The following is a 24,140-nucleotide window of genomic DNA, read 5'->3' as shown; positions in this document are numbered from 1 at the left end:
CAAACACGCACACACTCACATGCAGAATTCAAGGTTGTCCTCTATCTGCTTTCATTCACCCAGTGACTGCCCAGGTCAGCACATCAAAGAGAATTCTCAGAAAGTGCTGTGTTGTCATTGTTGTTACTGCTGTGTTTGTGTCAGTGTGGAGATCTCTACAACACTGCCTCCCTCTCCCCACCTGAGAAAATCCACAAAGCTCCAAAAGGCCAAGGTGAGTTGGTTTCTAGTTTTAATGAATTCTCCTAAAGCCCCTGTCGGGAGCAAGTCCCCAGTAAGTGTTTTAGAACAGTGACAGCTTTGCAAATACTGTAACATATGTAACTTGGACTGGGTCAATACATGGTGGGGAAATCAGATTGTGAGCTGGTCGAGCTGTTCATTTTGGCTGTCTTTACAATCAATCAGCCTGACCAACTGAGCCTGCAGTGATACTCGCTGATTATGGAGAAAGCTAAAACAAATGGATTGGCCATGCTGTCCACCGGGGCCCATTCAAAAGCTACAGCCTCTGTCGATACATAGCCAGGTGCCATCTTTGAAAATCGGTTATCAGAGATGACTTCTGGGCCCATCTAAAAGGGAGACTGCATTTCGACTGCCCCGAAAAAGTGGATGCGTTCAATTTATTTCAATAAATTGCATTCCGTAGATACTGTAGACCTATTTCAGAAGCCCGAAGTTGATAGGTGTTGGTGCCAGGCCACAGCAACAATGATTATCCTGCTGGACCCCAACTTGCGTCTTGTTTTTCCTTAGGGTAGCTCTTGCTTTTGTGCTTAAGTCAAAAGTTGTAAACAAAGCAGTCATCTCAACTATATTTCCCAACTGTGAAGATAAATTTCTTTCAAGAAGATCCAGGTTCCAGAGTGCTATGCAGGACTCCTAAGCCCTTTCTTTCTTTTCTTTTTTCCTTTAAGATTTTATTTGAGAGCAAGAGCAAGAGTGAGAGCACAAGCAGGGGGAGCAGCAGAGGGAGAGGGAGAAGCGGGCTCCCGACGCGGGGCTGGATCCCAGGACTCCGGGATCATGACCTGAGCCGAAGGCAGACGCTTAACCGATTGAGCCACCCAGGCGCCCCATCCTAAGCCCTTGCTTATAACCTGCACAAGTGACTGGACAGATTCAAGCTACTGTGGCTCCTCACTGCCTTCTTTACTACCAGCCAACTCATCCGTGACTGCCGGCAGGATACGTGCATTGTGTGAGTCCAAAGGTCTCTGAGTTGGTGGGTTGAGGCTAAGATGTTCCAATAAAAATGAAGGCAGCCTCCCAGTCTTTGCCCAAACTTGATTCCAATCACATCTGCTTGGAATAAATCACCTTCACAATATTTTCTTCACAACTTCTCCAGTTATAATAGAGATAAGAAACGAAGAAGCTGCTTATTAACATTTCCAGATAGAGAAGAAGAGGAGAAATTCATCAAAATAAATCAACGCAAGGACAGCATTTCCTCCTCTATGGAGTTTCCTTCAGGTTCAGGTAGAGATTGCAAGTCGATGGGCCACTAAAGAAATAGGGCTAAAGCAAGATGGGGGGAATGCATATGTTTAAAACCTTCATGTATTCATCATAAGCTATGATCTTTAGGGTATGCAAGCATTATGGACTGTCCCTTTCCACTTAAGCAGGACTCTGGAGGCATCAAATTAAGGGAGATGACTTCATGATGAAATGGGTTTTTCTGGACACAAAGGAACTTGCGTGCAGGTCAGAAGGTGGAAGGGATGGAAGAGGTTGGATTAGATCAGTCTAGGAAGAAAGCAGAACGAGAGGTGATGAAACAGTCGAAGGCTTTTAAACACACTGGGGCAGAGACTGTTAGTTGTCTCAATAATCCACATCCATTTTCAAAGTTTTATTTTAGTAATAGGACCTCCTGAGTTTTCGCTGAGTGGCTGTCCAGTTGGAGACAAAATTTACCGGCCTTCCTTGCAGCTTTGGTATTTATGCCTTGACTAAATCTGGCTGATGGGCAGCGCAGAAGTGATGTGTCACTTCTGATGATGCTTTAAGGAAGCTAATTGCTCTCCACTTTCTCTTTCTTCCCAAACACCTCAGTGTGGACGTGGCGGTTCATTTTTGACCATGCAGATGAGGGCAATCTCTAGTGGATGAGGTAAAGAAAGAAGGCACCTGGACCCTTACACCACCTTGTGGAATGGAACCACCGCACACTTCTGGACTGCCCCCCAGTGTAAACCGGCTGTTTAGAAGAGAGGTGGTTTAGCGCAGTGCCTTGTGAATCCAAGTGTGGTCAGATCAGCAGCAGCCCCGGGGAGCATATTAGAAATGCAGAATCTCTGGTTCCACCTCAGGCATGCTGAATTATATATAATCTGCATTAGATTTTGGAGCCAGAGCCTGAGTTTATATCCAAATCTGTGACTTAATTAGCTGTATCACTTTGGGCAAATTATTAAAACTCTCTGTGACTCAGTTTTTTCATCTGTACCTGGGGGATATTAATACCTCCCTGAGAGGGTTGTTGTGAGGATTATATCAGTTAATATAAGTGAACAGGTTGATGTAGTGCTATGTAAGGCTTGCTATTATTATTACTATTATAAAAAACAACTTTGTTTAAGCCACTTGGTCTCTGGTAATATACAGCCTCATGAAGCTTGTATTTTAGTGGAAGAGAGAGGAATGACATGGAGATGGGGATTATCTATGAAGTTTGGGTCTCATTATCAGGTTGTGGTTCAGACTGTGTGTCTTGATTACTAGGTTGGAAAATTTAAGCACCATGAAAAGAGGAAGTGAAAAATAGATCAAAACCTCCTAGGGCCAATGAGGTTGTGGTTATTACATAATCTGTCTAGGGCCAACAAGATTTTTGCTTAAGAGACTTTTGGTGACCACAGGAAACCTATATTCCAAAGCAAAGTCAGAAGATTACTAAGTGGGATGGTTGGCCCCCAGTTTAGTTCCCTGATTGGGCTCACTCATTACTGAAGAGCAGGCAAAGGCCCCTCCCTGAGGCCTTTGATGGGTATCACCAGGAAATATCACTTCCTCATGGAGAACCTTGACCAAAATGGGAATTCATTCATATAACTCTGGGAAGTGTCCAAATCTTCCACTCACTTTTTTTAAATTGTGTTTTTCTTAAGTTGTCACGGTTACTTATATATTTTGTTTTTTACTTTTTAAATCTGTGATTTATCTTTTTTTTTTTAAGTGTCTTGACAGGGAAGAATTTCTAATTTACCAATTTACCAATTTTTTTCTCTTATAGTTTGAGTTTTTTGTGTCCTATTTAGGAATCTCAATGTCACAAAGATTTTATCTCATTTTTTCTCTAGAATTTTAATAGTTTTAATTCTTATATTTAGTTCTATGACACAGTTTGAGTTAATTTTTGTGTAGACAGTTTAAGTTAATTTTTGTATAATGTGTGGTGTGTAAGGGTCAAGGTTCACTTTTTTTTTATGCATATATTTAGTACCCAGCATAGTTTACAAAAAAACAACCAAAACCACTCTTGGGGTGCCTGGGTAGCTCAGTTGGTTAAGCATCTGGCTTGATTTTTGGCTCAGGTCATGATCTCAGGGTCACGAAATTAAACCCCAAATTAGGCTCTGTATTGGGTGTGGAGCCTGCTTGAAATTCTCTCTTCCTCTCCCTCTGCCCCTCCCTTGGCTCATGTGTGCTCATGCGCGTGTGCTCTCTCTCTCTCCTTTTCAAATAAATAAATCTGTTTTTTAAAAAAAGACTATCCTTTTTCCATTGAATCGTCTTGACTCCTTTGTCAACAATTAATTGATTCTAAATGAAGGGTTTATTTCCAGATTATTTAAATGTTTATCCTTACACCAATATCACAGTATCTTGATTACTGTAGTTTTGTGATAAATCTGGAAATTAGGTAGTATAACTCTTTCAGTCTTCTTTAACAAAATTGTCTTGGCTTATCTAAGTCCTTTCTGTTTGATATAAATTTTAGTAATGTTGGAAAAATAGGCCTAAACACGGGCAGTCCTGGGAAAATTGGCATGTCTGTTCCCCCAAGCGAGTTTGGAAATCATTGATTTTTGCAACTTCAGCAGGACTGTGCATTAGGCAATAAAACAGCATTTTCTACCAGACTTCTTCAGTCTTATTTTGGGATTCTTTAGATTCCATTTTTTTTTTTTTAAAGATTGATTGATTTGAGAGAGAGAGAGAGTATGTGTGAGCAGGAGGTGGCGGGGGGTGCAGGGGCAGAGGGAGAGGGAGAGAGAGAATCTCAAGCAGTCTCCATGGTGAGCTGGGAGCCCAACACCAGGCTCATTCGCCCGACCCTGAGGTCATGACCTGAGCCAAAACCAAGTCAGACACTTAACCCGCTGAACCACCCAGGCGCCCGTAGAGAGTCCATATTATATCAGCCTCTGTTTGTAAGAATTGTGAAATGATTCCTTGGGCTTTCCAACCCCCTTCTTTGGAGGAAGCAATGCAACCAAATCTTATTTTATACAGAAGCAGAGTGTCAAGAAGGCCAAAATTGCCATAACTAGTCAGTGAACATCTCTATGACTTGCCAATGCTTTTTAGGGGAATTGGCAGCAGTAAGGGAATCAAAAAGCCTAAAATCCCAAAGGAGAACACAGGCAGCAACCTCTTCGACCTCAGCTGCAGCAAATTCTTCCTAGAAACATCGCCAAAGGCAAGGGAAACAAGGGCAAAAAACGAACTATTGGGACTTCATCAAGATAAAAAGCTTTGGCACAACAAAAGAAGCAGTCCACAAAACCAAAAGACAACTGACAGAATGGAAGAAGATATTTGCAAATGACATATCAGATAAAGGGCTAGTATCCAAAATCTATAAAGAACTTATTAAACTCAACACCCAAAGAACAAATGATCCAATCAAGAAATGGACAGAAGACATGAACAAACATTTTTCCAAAGAAGACATCCAAATGGCCAACAGACACATGAAAAAGTGCTCAACATCGCTCAGCATCAGGGAAATCCAAATCAAAACCTCAATGAGATACCACCTCACACCCGTCAGAAGGACTAAAATTAACAAGTCAGGAAATGACAGATGTTGGTGGGGATGTGGAGAAAGGGGAACCCTCCTACACTGTTGGTGGGAATGCAAGCTGGTGCAGCCACTCTGGAAAACAGTATGGAGTTTCCTCAGAAAGTTGAAAATAGAGCTACCCTACGACCCAGCAATTGCACTACTGGGTATTTACCCCAAAGATACAAATGTAGGGATCTGAAGGGGTACGTGCACCCCGATGTTTATAGCAGCAATGTCCACAATAGCCAAACTGTGGAAAGAGCCAAGATGTCCATTGACAGATGAATGGATAAAGATGTGGTATATACAATGGAATATTATGCAGCCATCAAAAGGAATGAAATCTTGCCATTTGCTACAACGTGGATAGAACTGGAGGGTATTATGCTGAGCGAAATAAGTCAATCAGAGAAAGACATGTATCATGATCTCACTGATATGAGGAATTCTTAAACTCAGGAAACAAACAGGGTTGCTGGAGTGGTGGGGGGTGGGAGGGATGGGGTAGCTGGGTGACAGACATGGGGGAGAGGGTATGTGCTATGGTGAGTGCTGTGAATTGTATAAGACTGTTGAATCACAGATCTGTACCTCTGAAACAATACCTTATATGTTAAAAAAAAGAAGAAGAAGATAGCAGGAAGGGAAAAATGAAGGAGGGGAAATCGGAGGGGGAGACGAACCATGAGAGACTAGGGACTCTTAGAAACAAACTGAGGGTTCTAGAGGGGAGGGGGTGGGGGGATGGGTTAGCCTGGTGATGGGTATTGAAGAGAGCACGTACTGAATGGAGCACTGGGTGTTATATGTAAACAATGAATCGTGGAACACCACATCAAAAACTAATGATGTAATGTATGGTGATTAACATAACATAATAAAAAAAAAAGGAAAAAAAAAAGCCTAGGTTATGGAACAACACAAATATTATTTACCTAATAAGCAATGATCAAAGTTCTTGTTTAGTTTAAAAGCTATGAAAGTAGGTAATGAAGTCCCCCCCCCCCCCATATCACTGCTAAGATTATTTAGTCTGACTTTAAAGCAGTACAGGGGTGCCTGGCTGGTTCAGTTGGGAGAGTCCTGCTTTTTGCTCAAAACCCTTAATGCTCCTCTAGGTCTGTTCTGTGAACAGAGACCTGATGGCCTGGGCAGCTCAGACCTTCATCACTGGGACCTTGTTCACACAGTCAGTGCCATAGTGTCCCAGCAGGGAAGGGCATCCTGGCCTTTTCTTAGTCCCCCTTGTCAAGGTCCTGATACTTGAGCTCTGGAGTCCCTGGCTTTCCAAGGCTGCTGCCCGTGACTGATGGAGGAGGAGTCGTGGTATAGGGTTCTCGAGGACCTCATCATGCCTGACTGCCTAGCGGTACATCCCGGTGGGGGAAGGGCATCTTGCCTAGAAGCCTGCTAGGCTCAAGAGCAGGTCTTTTAGGTTCTCTCAAAGACATTGAAAGACTGGGATCCAGGTGCTTTAACTAGATAGACTTGAGCTGAGTCCTTGTCCCCACAGTGGAATGATGTGGCCACCATGCTGAGAAATATTAACGAGGAACAGTGTCCAGCTGCTGCAAATTAGCAAAGCTTCCCTGAAAAGTCTGCCCAGAGGTTGCTGTTTCTTCACCATTTTGGAGCTGCCTGAGGCCTGAGCTCTACCACTGAGGACTTCTGAGACCCACATCTATGGAAAGTGGTGCAGTTGCACCCCAGTGATGGTATACTGGATGTGTCTGAGCCTCATGCACTGATCAATAAGGGCCGGCTGCCCCAAGTCTCAGACTCCAGTATTATCCCCTGCCCTTTAGGAGCTAAGTGACATTGGGCAAGACACAATCTCTCTAAGCTTCAATTTCCTTGTCTGAAAAATGAGGATAAAATACTTGTTTTGTCTACTTCACAGAGAGGTTTCTTGTAACATCAAATAATCTTTATTCTTACTGGCTTTATGAGGCACTGGAGGCATCAGATAAGTGTGTGAAATAAAAGGAAATGTGGGTGAAAATATTTTGTCAAGGTTAAAGGGGCACACGAGTGTCGACATCACTGCTTGTGACTTTTTAATAGTAAATACAGGCTAAAATGTCATCATTTTTATGTTCAGTGAGAATCAACCGACAGTTTCGAGGCTCTGCTTTTGTACGTGAGCCTTTGGGAAGGAGTGGTAAGTCACACACAAGCACCTTAAGCCTGGAAAGGCCATTTTTGTGTGGTGAGCTCCAAAAGAATTAGAAGCCAGTGTCCTTTCACTGTGGCTCTTTTCCCCTAAGACTCACACTTCGATTCTTGCTAATCTACCTCTCATTGGAAATGTGTAAAGGAAAAAATGTGGGTCCCCTAGCTCAGGGCTGGAGATAATTGGCAGAACACAAGAGAAGAGTCTGTGATCAGGGGAGGGTATAGAAGTGAAAAAGAGGGACCTGGGAATTGGCGAGAAGAAAAGATAATGGACAAGGAAAATCAATCCTCCTGATTGTGGCATGTAGAGAGAAGGGACTAAGCTATAAAAATGGAAAGTGGGGACCTTAGATTCAATCAATCAGATGCCATGTGGACATAGCTTTAAAAAATGAGGCTATTATCGCTCAAGTTCATTTGACAGAGCTTACATGTAAGAGTTCAGTGATGATCACTCTTGTCCACAATCGTAAAATAAGGTGCCAAAGTGATTTATCACTCCGCTCCTCTGATATACCCCAACTTTAAGAAGTATCTATAAATTTTGGATTTCACCTTTAAAAACCCTTATGTTGTAAATGAGCCCAGTATCTGGCACACAGTAGGCATTCAATAAGTATTTGCTAAATAAATGAACTGAAAGGATGTAGACCTACTTGTGTTAATTTGTTGTCATGGAGTTGGAGGGTTCAAGGCTGGAAAAGAATACATTTCCCTCCTTACCCTTTTATTTCCTTAAACAAACATGAGACTCTCAAGACTCTTCCAGTCTTTGTAGATAACTTAATAGCTGGTGCTCATTTAATGATTGTTGTTAGGCACTATGCTAAGAAGTTCACGTGATCTCAGTCAATCAATGTAAGTGAGAACATAATCACCCAACTTTCAGGATGGGAAAAGCAAAATTCAGGGAGGCTACTTTTAGAAAGGTCACGTCACTCCACAAAGGTCCCACAGCTGGTAAGTTGAGATCAAGTTAACCAATTGCATATGGTTGCCTTTAATAATTTTATTTTAGTAGAAAGGACACTAGGAAGTGGAACAAGAATTGTAACTACCCTTTTGTAGGTGCTTAGGGCCAGAGGAAAGTGTGTATAGAGGGTAAGCTACCATTAAAACCTGAACACTTACCTGTTGGCAGTGACCTTAAGAATAGATGGAGGAGGGGCACCTGGGTGGCTCAATCAGTTAAGTGTCTGTCTTCGGCTCAGGTCATGATCTCAGGGTCCTGGGATTGAGCCCTGTGTCAGGATCCCTCTCAGCAGGAAGCCTGCTTCTCCCTCTCCCTCCGCCCTTTCCCCTGCTCGTGCTCTTGCTCTCGCTCAAATAAATAAATAAAATCTTTAAAAAAAAAAAATAGATGGAGTGACTAGGGCAGAGGCTTTCCAATGCTTTTGATGCAACCAAAGTAAGAAATGCACACACACATAATCATACACACATACAATCTCACAATCATGCACACACAATCTCACACAGGCACAATCACACACACACACACAATTACACATACATACATAACTGAAATAAAACTTTCATTAAGCAACGCTTACTATTACACTTCTTTCCTTCCATTCTATTCTACTCCAGTATTTTTCTGAGTTTAGTTAGCACACAATGTTACATTAGTTTCAGGTGTACAACAGTGAGTCAACAACTCAGTACACTATGCTGTGCTCACCACAGGTGTAGTTCCCATCCGTCACCATGCAACACCATCACAGTATCATTGACTCTATTCCCTATGCTGTAACTTTTATCCCTGTGACTTAGTCATTCCATAACTGGAAGCCTGTGTTTCCCACTCCCCGTCACCTATTTTTCCCAGTCCCCCAATTCCCTACTCTCTGGCAGCCATCAGTTTACTCTCTGTATCTATAGGTCTAATTCTGCTTTTGGCTTGTTTATTCATTTGTTTTGCTTTTTAGATTCCACATAATGATTGAAATCATATGGTATTTGTCTCTGTCTGACTTATTTCACTTAGCATTATACCCTCTAGGCCTATCCATGTTGTTGCAAATGGCAAGATTTCATTCTTTTTATGGCTGCATAATATTCCTGTGTGTGTGTGTTTGTACCACAACTTTTTTTATCCATTCATCTATCAGTGGACACTTGGGTTGCTTCCATATCTTGGCTATTGTAGATAATGCTGCAATAAACATAGGGGTGCATATATCTTTTCAAATTAGGGTTTTCATTTTCTTTGTGTAAATACCCGGTAGTGGAATTACCAGATCATATGGTACTTCTATTATTTTTTAATATTTTACTTATTTGAGAGCGAGAGAGCATAAGCAGGGGGAGTAGAAGACAGAGAGGGAGAAGCAGGCTCCCTGTGGGGGGCTCGATCCCAGGACCCTGGTATCGTGAGCTGAGGCAAAGGCAGATGCTTAACTGACTGAGCAACCCGGGCACTCTGATACTTCTATTTTTAATTTTTTGAGGAACCTCCATTCTGTTTTACTTTCTTACACTATATACAAAAATAAACTCAAGATGGATTAAAGACCTAAATGTGAGACCTGAAGCCATGAAACTCCTAGAAGAGAATATAGGCAGCTATTTCTTTGACATCAGCTGTAGCAACATTTTTCTAGCTATGTCTCTTAAGGCAAAGGAAACAAAAGCAAGAATAAACTATTGGGACTTCATCACAATAAAAAGCTTCTGTACAGCAAAGGAAACTATCAACAAAACAAAAAGACAACCTACTGAATGGGAGAAGATATTTGCAAAGATATATTCAATAAGGGGTTAATATCCAAAATACATAACTTATACAACTCATTGTCAAAACCCCCCACATAATCTGATTAAAAATGGACAGAGGAGCTGAATAGACATTTTTCCAAAAAAGACACACAGATGGCCAACAGACACATGAAAAGACACTCAACATCAAGAATCATCGGAGAAAATCCAATCCAAACCGCGAGATAACACCTTACATGTGTCAGGATGACTAGAATCAAAAACGAGAAATCACAAGTGTTGGTGAGGATGTGGAGAAAAAGGAACCCTTGTGCACTGTTGGTGGGAATATAAATTAGTGCAACCACTGGAAAACAGTATGGAGACTCCTCAAAACATTAAAAATAGAAATATTTACTTCAGTATTTTAAGTGCTGGTTGGGACACACTTAATTGACCTCACACGCACTCCTAAGTTCTGATCTGCCAGTTTGAAAACCACTGAGCTAGAAGGTAATAAAGGTGATGGAAGGGGCACAGACTTTTGATTCATTCACACAAGGTGGGGCTTGAATCCCAGGCTGCTGTTATGTTAACTGTGTGGGCTAAATCAAGTAACCTCTTCTTTGAACTTTCGTTTCTCATCCACAAAATGGGGATAATAATATCTACCTCAGAGGTTATTGAGAATGGCAAGCAATGAGCAATGAACGTAGACACCTACACTGGCACCTAGTATCTCTCAGAGGTATGATGACAGCAGTTTGATGAGGCATTCAAAAATGAAGAGTGCCAGGGTGCCTGGGTGGCTCAGTTAGGTAAGTGTCTGATTCTTGATCTCAGCTCAGGTCTTGATCTCAAGGTCATGAGTTCAAGCCCCTCTTTGTGCTCCGTGCTGGGCATAGAGACTACTTAAAAAAAAAAAAAAATCGAGTTCTGGCCCTGGCACTAGCCAGCTGTGTGAGCTTAGGTAAGTAATGTCTCTAAACTTCTAAATCATGTCATCTCTCTAAGCTTCATTTACTCACCTGTAAAAAAATTGGAGGAATAGTAATACCTACCTCATGTGATTTTTTGAGAATTAAGTGTAATCATATACATGTAAAGCCCTTACCACACTACCTGGTGCTTAGGAAGCGCTCAATAAATTATTGGCTATATTAGCTCTTCAACAAATAGATCTGTTATTGTCCTGGAACCCTCTAGACAGGTTACAATATTTATTTTGACAAGACAAACTCAGGATTTTGTGTGTGTGTGTGTGTGTGTGTGTGTAATCAAAACTGCCTTTATTTTGCTCATCAGTATTCTCTAGAGGCCAAATCAAACTTGGCTGCAGCAAAGGAAATCATTTTTGTAAAGAAAGGTTAGGTCCAAATTTGATTCCCTCTCCTTGTTCTTCTTTGAAAGTATTTCCACAAAATCCAATCTTTGGCTTCACACTAAAGGCCTATTTTTAGTTTGAGTAGACTTTACCAAAAAAAAAAAAAAAAAGGAAAAACAAACAAACACTGTGACTCTACACACCATGTAGTGGGGAGTGAGTTTACTTTTTTGAGTTCAGCTAAAGAATGCTATCGCATGGTCTCCTGCCTAAAGCCTTCCTTTTTCCCACTTGTGTGAGGCAGCCTTTAAGATGGCCTCTAAATGATCAAAACCTCATGGTATTCATACTCTGTGTAAACACTCCTCCTGTTGAGTGTGAGCTGTACTTAGTGACTCACTTCTAACTGAGAAGATAAGGTAGAAATCTCAATGTAGGACTCAGAGTCAGTCATAAAAGGCAGTGTGGCACCGCCTCTCTCTTCTGCATTCCTTGCTCTGGGAGAGGCCAGCTGCCATGTTGGGAGTAGCCCCATGGAGAGGCCCATGTGATGAGGAAGTAAAGCCCTCTTGTCAGTAGCCGCGTAGGTGAGATTGGAAGCTGAATCCTGCAGCCCCTTCAAATGACTACAGCCACAGCCAGTAGTTTGACTCTGACTTTACCAGAGATGCTGAGCCAGAATGACCCAGCTAAGCTGCTCCCGGATTCATAACTCTCAGAAACTGTGAGATGCTAACTGTTGTTTCAAGCTGCTAAGTTTTGGGGATGGTTTGGTAGGTAGGAATAGATCGTGAATACGCTGCCCTTGAATCTTGCTTCCCACAGCATCTCATTCATTCATTCCCTCATTCATTCCATGAATGTTTATGAACTCCTTGCTACTTGTCGGGCAGTGTAACTACCTTCAGATCCTCACTTTGAGGAGCCTACAGTCTAGTGGTAGAAATACTATGTGCAAACTAACAGTGAAAGTGCTGCGTACATGTGAAATGCCACCCATGTGGTTTTGCCGGGGCTTTGGGGACGTGGAGGAGGGAATGGGAACTTCCAGCCTGACCAGAAGAAAGGGGGATAGAGGTAAGAGATGGCACTTGACTTAAGCCTTGACACCAAGGTGTGATGGCTTTGCCATGTGTCAGCTAGGCTTTGCCATGTGTCAACTAGGCTAGGCTGAACTACGTTCCCCAGAATTCCCTTTCTTCTATGTTTCGGTTTAGGGTGAGGCACAAGGGAGATTCGGAAGCAGCAGCCATTTTGTAGTGCACACATGTCACTGCTGATCTGCTAACTTAACTTGTTGGCGTGAGGCAGCACCAAGCCTGTGATTGCTCTACCTTGCCCTGCATCCTCCTTTAGCTTTCCTGACTTCTGGGCCGGACATGTACATTTAGCTCTGTGATAAAGGGGTTTGGCTTCTGAGGAATAGTCTCCTCACCAAAGTGAGAGGCAAGAGCAGACTAGGTTTGGATTGTTCCTTGTGCCTGGGGTGCCAGGCTTCCTGACTGCCTGCCACATGGATTTAAGCTCCAGTCTCAGATGACAGTCTTCTAGAGACTGCTTCACCAACGCCCACAGTTGTGGAAGCTAGTTCTCTGTGACATACATGAGGTCCAAGGTGAATAGGTGAAAGAGATGATTCAAGGCAGAAGGAACACTGTGAACAAAAACACGGAGGGGAAAATGTAGGACTGATAAAATTCTTAACCACTGACACACCCTTGGTACTGACTCACCAGAATCAATGTTGGTCCCAGCACTGACCGGCCAGAGTGAACGGTGGCACCAGCACCAGCCAGTCAGAACAGATGCTGGCTGTGGTACCCGAGCAGGGTCTTCAAGGGTTCTGACTGTTCCCCTTTAGTTACTGAATTATGGAAACTAAAGGGATGTCTGAGTGGATCTTGAGGTGGTTAAGAGCATTTGGGCCATCAAAGATGTGACTATTTCCCAGCTGGAACAAAAGTGTTTTCTACTTTAATAACTTGTGCTCTTTCCACATGGGGGCCCAGTGTACAATGGCTGCAAACGGTAGTCTCCTTGATAGTGTATGCAGCCTGTTGATTGAATGGGTTGCCCCAAGAGATCTTGGAGACAGCCTTTTCAGCAGACATTGATGTCTGACCTCATGCTATCCCCAATCCAGGCTCCAAACAGGTATGTGGGGTGCCTTTGGAAAGCGCCAGGGTCCGTGTTCACCAAGTCATCATGTCCATCTGTACCCACCTGCAGAACAAGGAGCATGTGATTGAGGCTCTATGTAGGGCCAAGTTCAAGTTCCCTGACTGCCAGAAGATCCACATTTCCAAGAAGCAGGGCTTTCCTAAGTTTAATGTGGATGAATTTGGAGACAAGGTGGCTGAAAAGCAGCTTATCCCCAATGGCTGTGGGGTCAAATATATTCCTAGTCATGGCCCCCTGGACAAATGGCAGGCTCTCCACTCATGAGAACCTCGGCACTACTCCCGTCTTATTCATGCCCACCAATAAATCCTATTTCCTGTCAAAAAAATTTTTTTAACAACTTGTACCATCATATTGATGCATTCCAGCTGAATGCCAGCTCTGAAGAAAATATGCAAGGGGAGTGCGATGAAGAACAAATTGTTTAATGTGACTGGAACATTGGCTGGCTTGGGGTGTGCCTATAGTTTTCAACCCCAGTTACTCAAGTCAGTGAAATTGATTTAACCTGTTGTGTCTTATGTGGCTATAGTCAAAATAGCTATTAAAATGGTTCCATGGAGAAATGCAACTTAATCCAATTATAGGAGACCAGGACCCTATCCTTTTACTAAATGAAGGATCAGAAAACAGGAATTTTAGCCTCTATTCTGCCACTGACACACTGTGATCTGGCAAGTCACTTACCACAACTCATCCTGAAGCCAGAATGTGGTGACTTGACTTAGGCTTTTCTCTCTGCAATTTTCTGGAGATCTGGAATGCTTTTCCATTCCTTAAAACTATAGCCACTAGTCCCTTCAACTCTGGAGTCAAGACAAATTTCACTCGAAAAGTTTGCTTTGTACTTTCCTGCCTTGAAACCACAATTTTACTCCTACCATTCCTTGTTATGAGTTGCATTTTTCTCTCTCTAGGTAACATCACAACTCTAAGTTTATCCCTCCTTTTGAGTGATTTGATCTCTCGGCAAATTATTTACGAGGTATTTCTTTTATACCTCATAAGGTCCCCTGGTACTTAGAAATCTGTATACAGCAGGTGCCTATTAAATACTTAAATATTCCTGTATCATTTGGTAAGTTTTCCAGTTCCAAAGGGAAGTCAAGCAGGACATTCTAAACTAAAATATTTAAGGGTTTTGGATTGCGTACAGCTCTGTGTTGTCTCTGCCTCCCTTCCACTAGCATGAATAATTAAGAATAGAGTTGGACCCCTGTGTGTGCATGCCCATAATAGCATTTGTGTGCATATAATAATGGTGTATAAATTAACTTCTTTTGCTCCAAATGAAAAGGCAGCCTTGTTCAATGATGAGTAAGTATGAATACAAAGAGCATTTCGGCATCCTCAGAGCGATTAATATCTCTTGTATAATATCTCAAACTATAAGAAATTAGTATTTGCCATTCAAGAGAAATTCAAATCATAAACAAAATATATATATATAGTCAACCCTGAGATACTGAACAGAAAGGACTATAACCAAAAATCTTAAGGCTTTTGAAATTACTATGAGGCAACTTTTCCTTCTTCAGCCTGGAAAGTTTCCGAAAAAGTGAGGTAGGTCTTTCATCATTTCTACTTGCCTTGTTTTTGTATTTAGCAACTATATATTTAATTGAATTTGAATACACTTGCTGCAACCATGGGTGAAAAAAAATTAACATATACACTTAGCATGACCTTGTGAAGCATACAAAGCAGGACAGAATAAGAATTATTCATCCTCATTCTGTTTCCCTGGAATAAATCCTAGGTTGGTCCACTGTTACTAAACCATTTTTCAATAATAGTTCATCTGCCAGCATTAGCATGAATAAATTTCCCCTCACAGTATAGGAAGCAATTCACCACTTTCTTTATCTTTCTTAAGCACATCCAATCCTTCAACAAGTTCACTTGTCCACTTACACATACAACTAGGTATATATAGCTCCTAATTCTTAGCAAACTTCTCATTCCCCAATACAAAAATGTCTCCATCTACCCCAGTAGATTTAGTCAGAATTGGTCTTCTGAGTCCATATTTTGCCTCCTGTAGATTTCCTTTCATAAAGAGCATCACAGACGCTTTATTCATTAGCATTCTGAGTTGGTCCTCTAACGTGGGGGTAGCTCTAATGCAATTTATATTCAGTTCATCCCATGCTTCTAGTTCTTTACATCAAGCCCCCCTATTTGTGCTGAGGATAAGGGAGCCAATTGGAAAAGGTTTTGAACCCTTGGCAATTTCACCGTAAAATCCACCAAAATGCTATAATCTGTATGCAATCTTCATTAAGAATTTCTGCCACCTGCTTGCTGAAGCCACAGCACAGCTCCACTCATAATCACCATGCAGGGGGCAGCATTAGTTAACGTCATTAGACAAATGTTGAGATCTTCTTTTGCATGTTCAATAGCACCAGGTGGGAAGAAACTGCTAGATCCAGGCATGGAACTTTGGGGGCTAACTTGGGCTTATGCATTAATCAGCCAACTTTTTGAGCATCCACAAAAAACCAAAAAGGCTAGACTGCCAGTAATTGTCTGTTGTTTTTTCCAGATATGTTAGGGACAGTGTCAATTTTCAACTTCACTGAGGGTGATCTGTAGGAGCTGTGTGGGCAATGAGCAAATCACTTAACCTCTCTGTGCCTCAGATTCCTGGTCTATAAAATAGGGATGATAATTGGATCTACCTCCTGGGGTTGGTTTGAGGATTAAATGAGTCCATACAGATGAAGCACTTTGAACGGAGCCTGGAGAGCTGTTATCACCCTCTTCCTCCTCATCTTTGTTTTGCTAACTCTGCTTTACGCTGTTCCTTTAACCGCACTGGGGACCCCACAGTGCCCAAATGGGGAGGCAGGGAGTGATTGGCCCCTGAGGCTCTGAAGAAGCACAGCAGCTTCTCCTGTTTTTTGTTTTTTTTTTTCTTGTTTAACCTTCATTCTTGGGGCACTTCCTAAATGCCAGTCCCTATGCTAAACTCTTCACAAACACATTTTCTCATGTAAACCTCAAAACAAGCCTAAAAGGAGAAACGCTACTGTAATTTCCATTTTATAGATGTGGACATTGGAATTTGGAGAAGTTAATTTGCTTATACAATTAAACTCCACAGTCTCTAAGAAGTGGATGGCTTTCTTATATGTCATATTAACTTTGCTTTAGAGGTTACAGTCACCTCAAGACTAGTTATAAGAACTTTGAGAGCTGAAAGGACCTTTACCCTTGATGTAATCCACACGAAGGAGTTAAGCCTCAGAGAAGTCAAGGACTTCACCCAAGGTCACACAGCCAGTTGTGACCAGCTGTGACCCAGGACTTTTGCAGGGATCCCTGCCCCTACAATGCACTGCTTTTTATCTTCATGTTATTTTACATAATTAATAGAGCCCTTCAAGTGTGCAAATACTTAAAAGTATGCATTCCTCTCAGGGCATGAGTTTCTTCAGCACGGAAATCATATACTTAAATGGAAAATTAACTGAAGGGAGAAAAGAAATACTTGGGAGAGGTTTTTTCTTATTTAAAATTAAACACAATTGCTTTAAGTGAGCAACATCTTAAAAGATGGGATTAAAGTCCTACCCCAGAAGCCACAAATATGATAATAAAAGGTTTACAGTGCTTGTTATGCTAGACATTCTTCAGTTCCATGTTTCTTTCCTGTGTTTTTAACTAGCGTGGAACTGAGGGAATTAAGTATTCTTTCAGCTTCTCTTAAGCCTTTTCCTGCTTTAAACCTGAACGCCTGGGGCGCCTGGGGGGCTCAGTCATTAAGCGTCTGCCTTCGGCTCAGGTCATGATCCAAGGGTCCTGGGATCGAGTCCCAAGTAGGGCTCCCTGCTCTGCGGGAAGTCTGCTTCTCCCTCTCCCACTCCCCCTGCTTGTGTTCCCTTTCTGCTGTCTCTGTCAAATAAGTAAATAAAATCTTAAAAAAAAACAACACCTGAATTCTGTATGGCAGAGAAGAAAAGGGAACTCCTTGTTCCTGCATCCACCCCATCCCCTGCCCCATGCGGCTACACACACACACACACACACACACACACACACACACACACACACACACACACACACACACACACACCCTCTCAGAATGAAATCTCATTTTTTTTTTAAATCTCTTCTTTCTCACAGCCTCCACACCCTCCCCCAAACCCCCCCCCCCCAAAAAACCTAAACCTCAACATTTGGCTCAGTGACGTTCTCTCAAGATCAAAGTCAAATGATCATTTCCATGAAAATCAAAGTAAAGTCAGTCTCTCTCCTTCTCTCCCTGGAAAGCCTGGGTTTCCAGCCTGTGAAAAACTAAAAATTCCACACTTCCCCTCTTCTTAGGACGAAACCCTCTGCTCCCTCTTCCTTTCTTCAGCTGCCTCTTCACTTCAAGCACATTTCTGCTTTTCTGCAGAGACGGTGATAGAAACTTTCAGTGTCAAATCCAAGAACTAGCGACTGTTAGTGTCTCTCTCTTCCTGGGGTCAGCAATGCCTGCGAGGCTTGAGGTGAAGATGGGACAAGAGAGCCGGGGGGGGGGGGGGGGGGGGGTGGCTGGAACAGAGCAGGGAGGCTGGAACAGAGGGGGAGAGGGGCAGGAGGTACAGTGGGTAAGGTAGGAAAGCCCTACTTAGTGACTTCCTATAGGTCAGGCGTCGCCGTACAGGTAAGAAACATACTCTTACTTTACATGTGAGTGGCCTCAAGTTCACAGAAATGGTTTAAAACTTTCAAGGTCACAGAGCTTGTGAATGGTCTAGTTAAAATACTAACCCAAGGCTGTCTGACCTCAGAGTCCAAGTTTTGTGCCAGGATGTGAGGTCAGTGACAAATATGAAGAAGAGTGGAAGGGGCTCTGTGCAACACCAGGATCCCACCGTTACATACCTTCATACATCTTTATGATGAGTTATCCACCTGACCTCGTTTAGCACAAATGATGGGCCAAAAGCAACTGCAAGCTAAACTGTGGACGAGGACTCTGCCCCCTGTCACCGGCCCACCCTCCCTCCGTGCTCAATCGTACATATGCCCAAGTAGCTCCTATATTGCAGGGGGACTCAGGAGGTTGTGGTTTCGCTCTTAAAGTGGAAGGGTCCTTTCTGAAATCATTGCTGCTGTCCAGGAACCCTCCCATAAAATCACTAATTGAAGCGTTAACTGATAATAGGACTCCATACTTCCCTTTTGACCAAGACGTCATCTGCGAAGTTTCCCACAAGTGAAAATAATTTTCCTCCTCAAGAAATGGCAATAGTAATTCTGTGCTAGTTAGAAAATGCCTTCAGAAAGGAAATACAGTTTTTTTTTTATTTGAGAGGAAAATATCAAATAACTAACACAGGAAATCTCCCTAGAGTCTACCTCCAGTAGGAAAGCTCATTTTATATTTTGCAAGTTTTATGAGAAAAGCATTCAACTCTAATAAGTAGCTATTTGAGTATTATTCCTTGTGTGTGAAATTCATTTGTTGAGACTAGCATAATACCATGGGATGAAGACTGGTCCCAATAGGAGCTATAAGTCATCCTAGGGATTATGACATGAAATGTTCAGATATCCATTATTAAAAATGAATGTTTTCTTTTGCTACTTTTTGGCCTAGTGGGGAAAAGAAAGAAAAGTACCCTACAGATTCCATTAAAACAAACAAACAAACCAAATCCTAGAGTGTATATTCAATAAAATCCTGGCTTGACACACGGTCCTGAGTTGGTAATATGAATCAGCAAGTGGTTTTCCTGATCTGATTGGACAGGAGTATAAGGAAATGGAAGGCAAAACAAGCCTTTAATGAGCACGCTACCCTTGCCTATTGCCGTGGTACATTGCAGCACTGTTTCACTACTACTCTGGACTTAGATCTGTGACCTGCTTTTTGGCCCATCTGATTAACAAATGTGTGGCAAGTAGAGACCTGAGAAGTGTTTCAGTTCCCACTTGTTCTTGTATTCTGCCATAGCCATGAGAACATGTCTGCATTAGTCTGCTGGAGGATGAGACACACACAAAACAAAGCTAAGTCACCTGTCACCCCAGCGGAGACGATCCTAGATCAGTCAACAACCAGACGATCCTCCCACACATTAGCAAGTCCAACCAAGACCAGCAGAATTACTTAGCTGAGCCAAGAGCAGCAAAGCTTCTGAACACACCTTTTGGAGGCAGGAGTAATAAATATTTGTTGTGTGGTTTATGGTGGTTTGTTATGCAGTGTTACTGTGGCACTAGATAATGGATACAAAACCCACAGTTAGGAAATAGTTTCTGGATATCAAAACATATTGTAAGTTGTGTTGCATGTTATGTGAAAGCCGCGGTAAAGATTTGTGTTAAGATAGACTGTAGCCCTGTATGGGTAAACCACAGCCAGGTAAGAAGGGGAAGGATTCTCACTTAAAAGGTAAGCTCATTTCCCTACCAATCACTCAAGGAAAAGGAGTATCTCCCCAAGTGGAAATGAAATCTAAGAGTAAGGGTCATAGTCAGGTAGGCGCTATGACAGGATCTCTCCTAGGAGAGGATTTCTCTAGGGTCCATTCAGAATGACTTCTGCTTTATGGGGATTGACCAGGAGCTGAGAAGTGAAGGGTTCAGGGGTTTCCACATGACAATGATGATGATGATGGCATGTGACACTTTATTGAGCAGGTTGCTTATTTTGTCCCAGGGTCTCCACTCAGCTCTTGATATGTATTAGCTCATTCAGTCTTCATACCAGCCCTGTCGGGTATTGCTTTTTCTCCATTTTATACATGCAGCAGTTGAAGCCCACAGCTATCATTAAATAACTTGCCAAAGACAAAGAACAGAGCTGGGTGGTCACCAATCTGACTCAAGGACCTCTATGCCATCGGACCATGGAACCACACATCAGACAAGTGGGGTTGGGGCCAGACTTGATACTTTGTACACTCAGTTGTTGTTACTCTGTTTCTGACTTGGAATGGGAAGGAATTTCATCCCACCATAAGGCCAGTATCATGGTGGCAGCAGGAAGGGAATAGGTAGAGAGAGCTGGAGTGAGAGAGAACAAAAGAAAATACCAATGGGAAGGTCAAGCTGGGGACAAGGTCAAGTGCCCTTAGTCAGGTGCTTTATCTCATTCACTTTGTCCAGGATATTCTCAAACTGGTGCTGTTTCCTTAGAGTTTTGGGGTTTAATTTTATGGCAGAGATTAGAATTTCCTTATGTTTTGTACTTGGCACTTTTCTAAGCATTTTACATACATTATGCATTGAATTCTAGCAACAACCCTTCGGTGATTAAAGATATTTTTTATCCCTAATTTTAAAGATCAGTGTGATTTGAAATGGAGTTTCTGGACTGATGGCAGGCTGTGAACTCTTTTCAGGCCTCAGTGAGATGAGAAATTGAGGTGAAAAATTGAGAGTAGGTGTTTAGAAACTTTTAACAATTAGAGCAATGTTTTGCCTGTTGAATCTAATAATCTAAAACAAAATGAGTATATACTCCATGAGTTTATGTTTTCTATTTCATTTTCCTGGTAATTCATTTTAATGCATTTTACAAAAGCATTTTTCCTCAAATGGATTAGATATTTTATTTTATTTATTTTTATTTTTATTTTTTTAAAGATTTTATTTGTTTGACAGAGAGAGACACAGCGAGAGAGGGAACACAAGCAGGGGGAGCGGGAGAGGGAGAAGCAGGCTTCCCGCCGAGCAGGGAGCCCGATGTGGGACTCGATCCCAGGACCCTGGGATCATGACAGGAGCTGAAGGCAGATGCCCAACCAGCTGAGCCACCCAGGCGCCCCTGGATTAGATATTTTAAAAATGGAGTTTGAGAAGCACTTCTGGATAATAGGATTGAGGATCAGAGAAATAACTTGCCAAAGTGTTAGTCGTTAAGAGGCAGAACAAGACTCAAACTCAAGTCTTAATCCAATGCCCATCGGATCACTTTATTATTAAAATTAACATCCAAGTTGATTAAGACGGTGTCCACCTGCATCTGCCTATTTAAACAATGATGTGAAGTTTGACTGCGGGGGGTGGCGGGGCGGTGGGGGGGGGGTGGTTGGGAGGAGAGTAGTAGGCACCGGGGCCTTTCTATTGACAATCAGTCAAGTACTTACAGAGCATAGAAATAGGACTTGGGAGCTGAACTTTAAAAATCAAAAGAATGCCACCAGTGTGAACCTGTAATACACACAGTGACAGCATGATTCTTGCAGATCCCTTGGAAATACCAGCACAGAGCTTTTTCCTTTGCTCCTTCTGCAACTCCCTCAAGGAGAAATGTAGGAAATACAGAAAACTCTCATTTGAGAAAAATTGTCTAACAGATCCTACACCAAGTGAAACAGTTGATTTTGTGGTCTTAAATTCAAAAGCGTTTCTTCCCATCATCTGTCAAAGTAAAACTGTGCCTTGATTATCGCCAGTAGTAGTAGATCTACAAGGGCTTTGGAGCCAGACAAACCCAGACTTAGGTCCCGCTTTTTCCTTTTTTTTTTTTTTTTCTCTGTAACCTTGGCATCAAGCTAACCTTTCTGGACTTTTTTTCCTCATTTGTAAAACGTGAATAATTCATACCTCCTAGGATTTTGAGATAATTTAATAAGGTAACTCGTATAAACTGCTCTCATCAAGTATGAAGTAAGAGGATAATTACATCAAACGCCCCCAAACCAAATACATTTAACCAGCTTGTTTGAGATCCTTTCAAATGCTGTGGCTGTACCATCTCAAAATAATTAACTGAAAGATTTTTTTTTTAATTTAGTTATTCAGCAAGTAGGTTTCTTTTCAGCAAGGAGTAAAACAAGGTCATCTGACTCAATTTTAAAAATTGAATTAACTGAATAGTTTGCATGTTTTGTTTCCGTATGTAGAGAGTCTAATAATTCAGGATAATTCTGGTCTATTGTACACTGAAAACTGGTTTCATTAAATTTGTGAGGTAGTCACTTTTATGGATTACTGATAATCTTATCTCACAGGGATGTTGGGAGAGCCAAATTAGATTATGTAGTATATAGTTTCTGGTACACAATAAGCCCTGAATTAGTATATTTTCCCTGTATTCCACTTTATTTACAATTGCCACTGTTTTTAGGTTGATGTCACTTTATAGCATTTGATTAGGTACAATGATTAGCACCTTGGTCAACTTTTTTACTTCAAGACTTAACAATGAAATTATTTGTACTGTGACGGTGAAAATATGGGCACACGTGATTTAAAGCCATTATGAATTTGCCTTGAAGCTCTATGGTGAAATTTCTTCAAACGAATGATAAGAAAACCTCTCTGATACACGATCCTCAAGGTCTGCACTCCAGCCAGTTTCTGAACTGGTATGGTGCCTTTGGCATTTCCTCAGCAACTGGCCCCTAAATTGTGTCAACAAGTGCTTGTGTACCCTTTATAGTTTCGCCTAACCTTTAATCATTCCAGCATTCTTTTCTGAACAAAACACAAACCTGTGCTTTAGATCATTAATTGATTTTCCTTGTGACATCCTGGGGATCTGAAGTCTGAAGTCTCTTTCGGGAGCATTTCAGGCAACACTGGAAGGGATTTCAGAACACTCTAGAGGACCAGTTAGAAAACCAGCTGCAATCTCACCCCAGACCTCTGGAAGGAGACGGTGTTCACCAAGTCTCCATATCAGGAATTCACTGACCATCCTGTGAAGACCCACACCAGAGTCTCCGTGCAGAGGACCCAGGCTCCAGCTGTGGCCACCACCTAGTTTTATACAAGAAAAATAAAGTGAACTAAAAAAAAAGAAAAGTTCTTTTGTTAAAAAAAAAAAAAGAAAACCAGCTGCAAACATTGAGTAATTTTATTTCCATCCTCTGGCTGTTGCTTTGGTGGAATCTACAGATTTTAGATCCTTCCAGAGCACACATAATAACAAGATCGCAGGATCATTTAAGCGTTAAATGAGATTAGGTATATAAAAGTACTTTTCAAACTATCAACCATAGACAAAGGATATACAAAGCTCAAATACTGTTATTTCATAGGATGCTTTTACTTCTCTGTGGTTCCTTTATGGGCACAAGATGGCTGCTGGGGCCAGATGTCACATATTTATTTATATGACTCTGTCCCAAGCAAGAAGGGAGGAGTGGAAGGATTTTTCAGAATTTTCTTTATTTGTATCAGGCAGGAAAGTCTTTCCAGAAGCCCCCCAATCCAGTTTTCATTGACCCAAACTAGGTCACATATTCGTCCCTAAGGGAGGATCATAGAATTACCCATTCCAGGCAAGGAGAAACAGGATTATCATGATTGGTTTAGGCCAAAGGGGCACAAATGGTCTGATTTAAAGATCTCTGATATTTAGCCTCTAGTCTTAAGAGCCTAGCATAGCTCTTTTGGGCTCCCTTACTTCTTGGCTCCTAGCCTGCTTCCAATGGATATTTCTCTCATCTCAACACTCCCTGGACATCTTGACTATATGTTCTGATTTTTCCTCTTAAAATATACTTTTCAATGAAGGAAGTATACAATCTCAAAAAAAAAAAAATCTTTCAAGTGTGCCTGAATTCTGCTACATGAACTCTTCCATGTATGTTTCCTTCTCTGTACCTCTTGACCATCCAGGCCAATATGGAATTCATGAGAAATGATGAGCTTTGGAATCAGTTGGACCAAAATTTTAATCCTAGCCCTCTTACAACTTAGTTAAGTCATGGAACCTCTTTGGACCTCCATTTCCTCATCCGTACAAGGAACATTAAATGTCTACTTCAAAGGATTTAGTACAAG

At 41.8% G+C, this 24,140-nt stretch overlaps 1 protein-coding gene and 1 non-coding gene across 2 annotated transcripts in view; both read left to right on the top strand.

The window, feature by feature from the left end:
* The window catches only part of LOC113934118, a 371,108-nt gene that overhangs the window by 104,921 nt on the left and 242,047 nt on the right, over nt 1–24,140 (top strand). The window lies entirely within an intron of this gene.
* LOC113935197 lies at nt 13,182–13,316 on the top strand. Its single transcript, XR_003523949.1, has one exon. It is a non-coding gene; the product is annotated as a small nucleolar RNA SNORA70 (small nucleolar RNA).

This window comes from Zalophus californianus, chromosome 13 (assembly GCF_009762305.2).
Source record: "Zalophus californianus isolate mZalCal1 chromosome 13, mZalCal1.pri.v2, whole genome shotgun sequence".
Taxonomy (NCBI): Eukaryota; Metazoa; Chordata; class Mammalia; order Carnivora; family Otariidae; genus Zalophus; species Zalophus californianus.
Note: the sequence above shows the minus strand (reverse complement) of the source record. Positions and strands in the feature narration are given on the sequence as shown.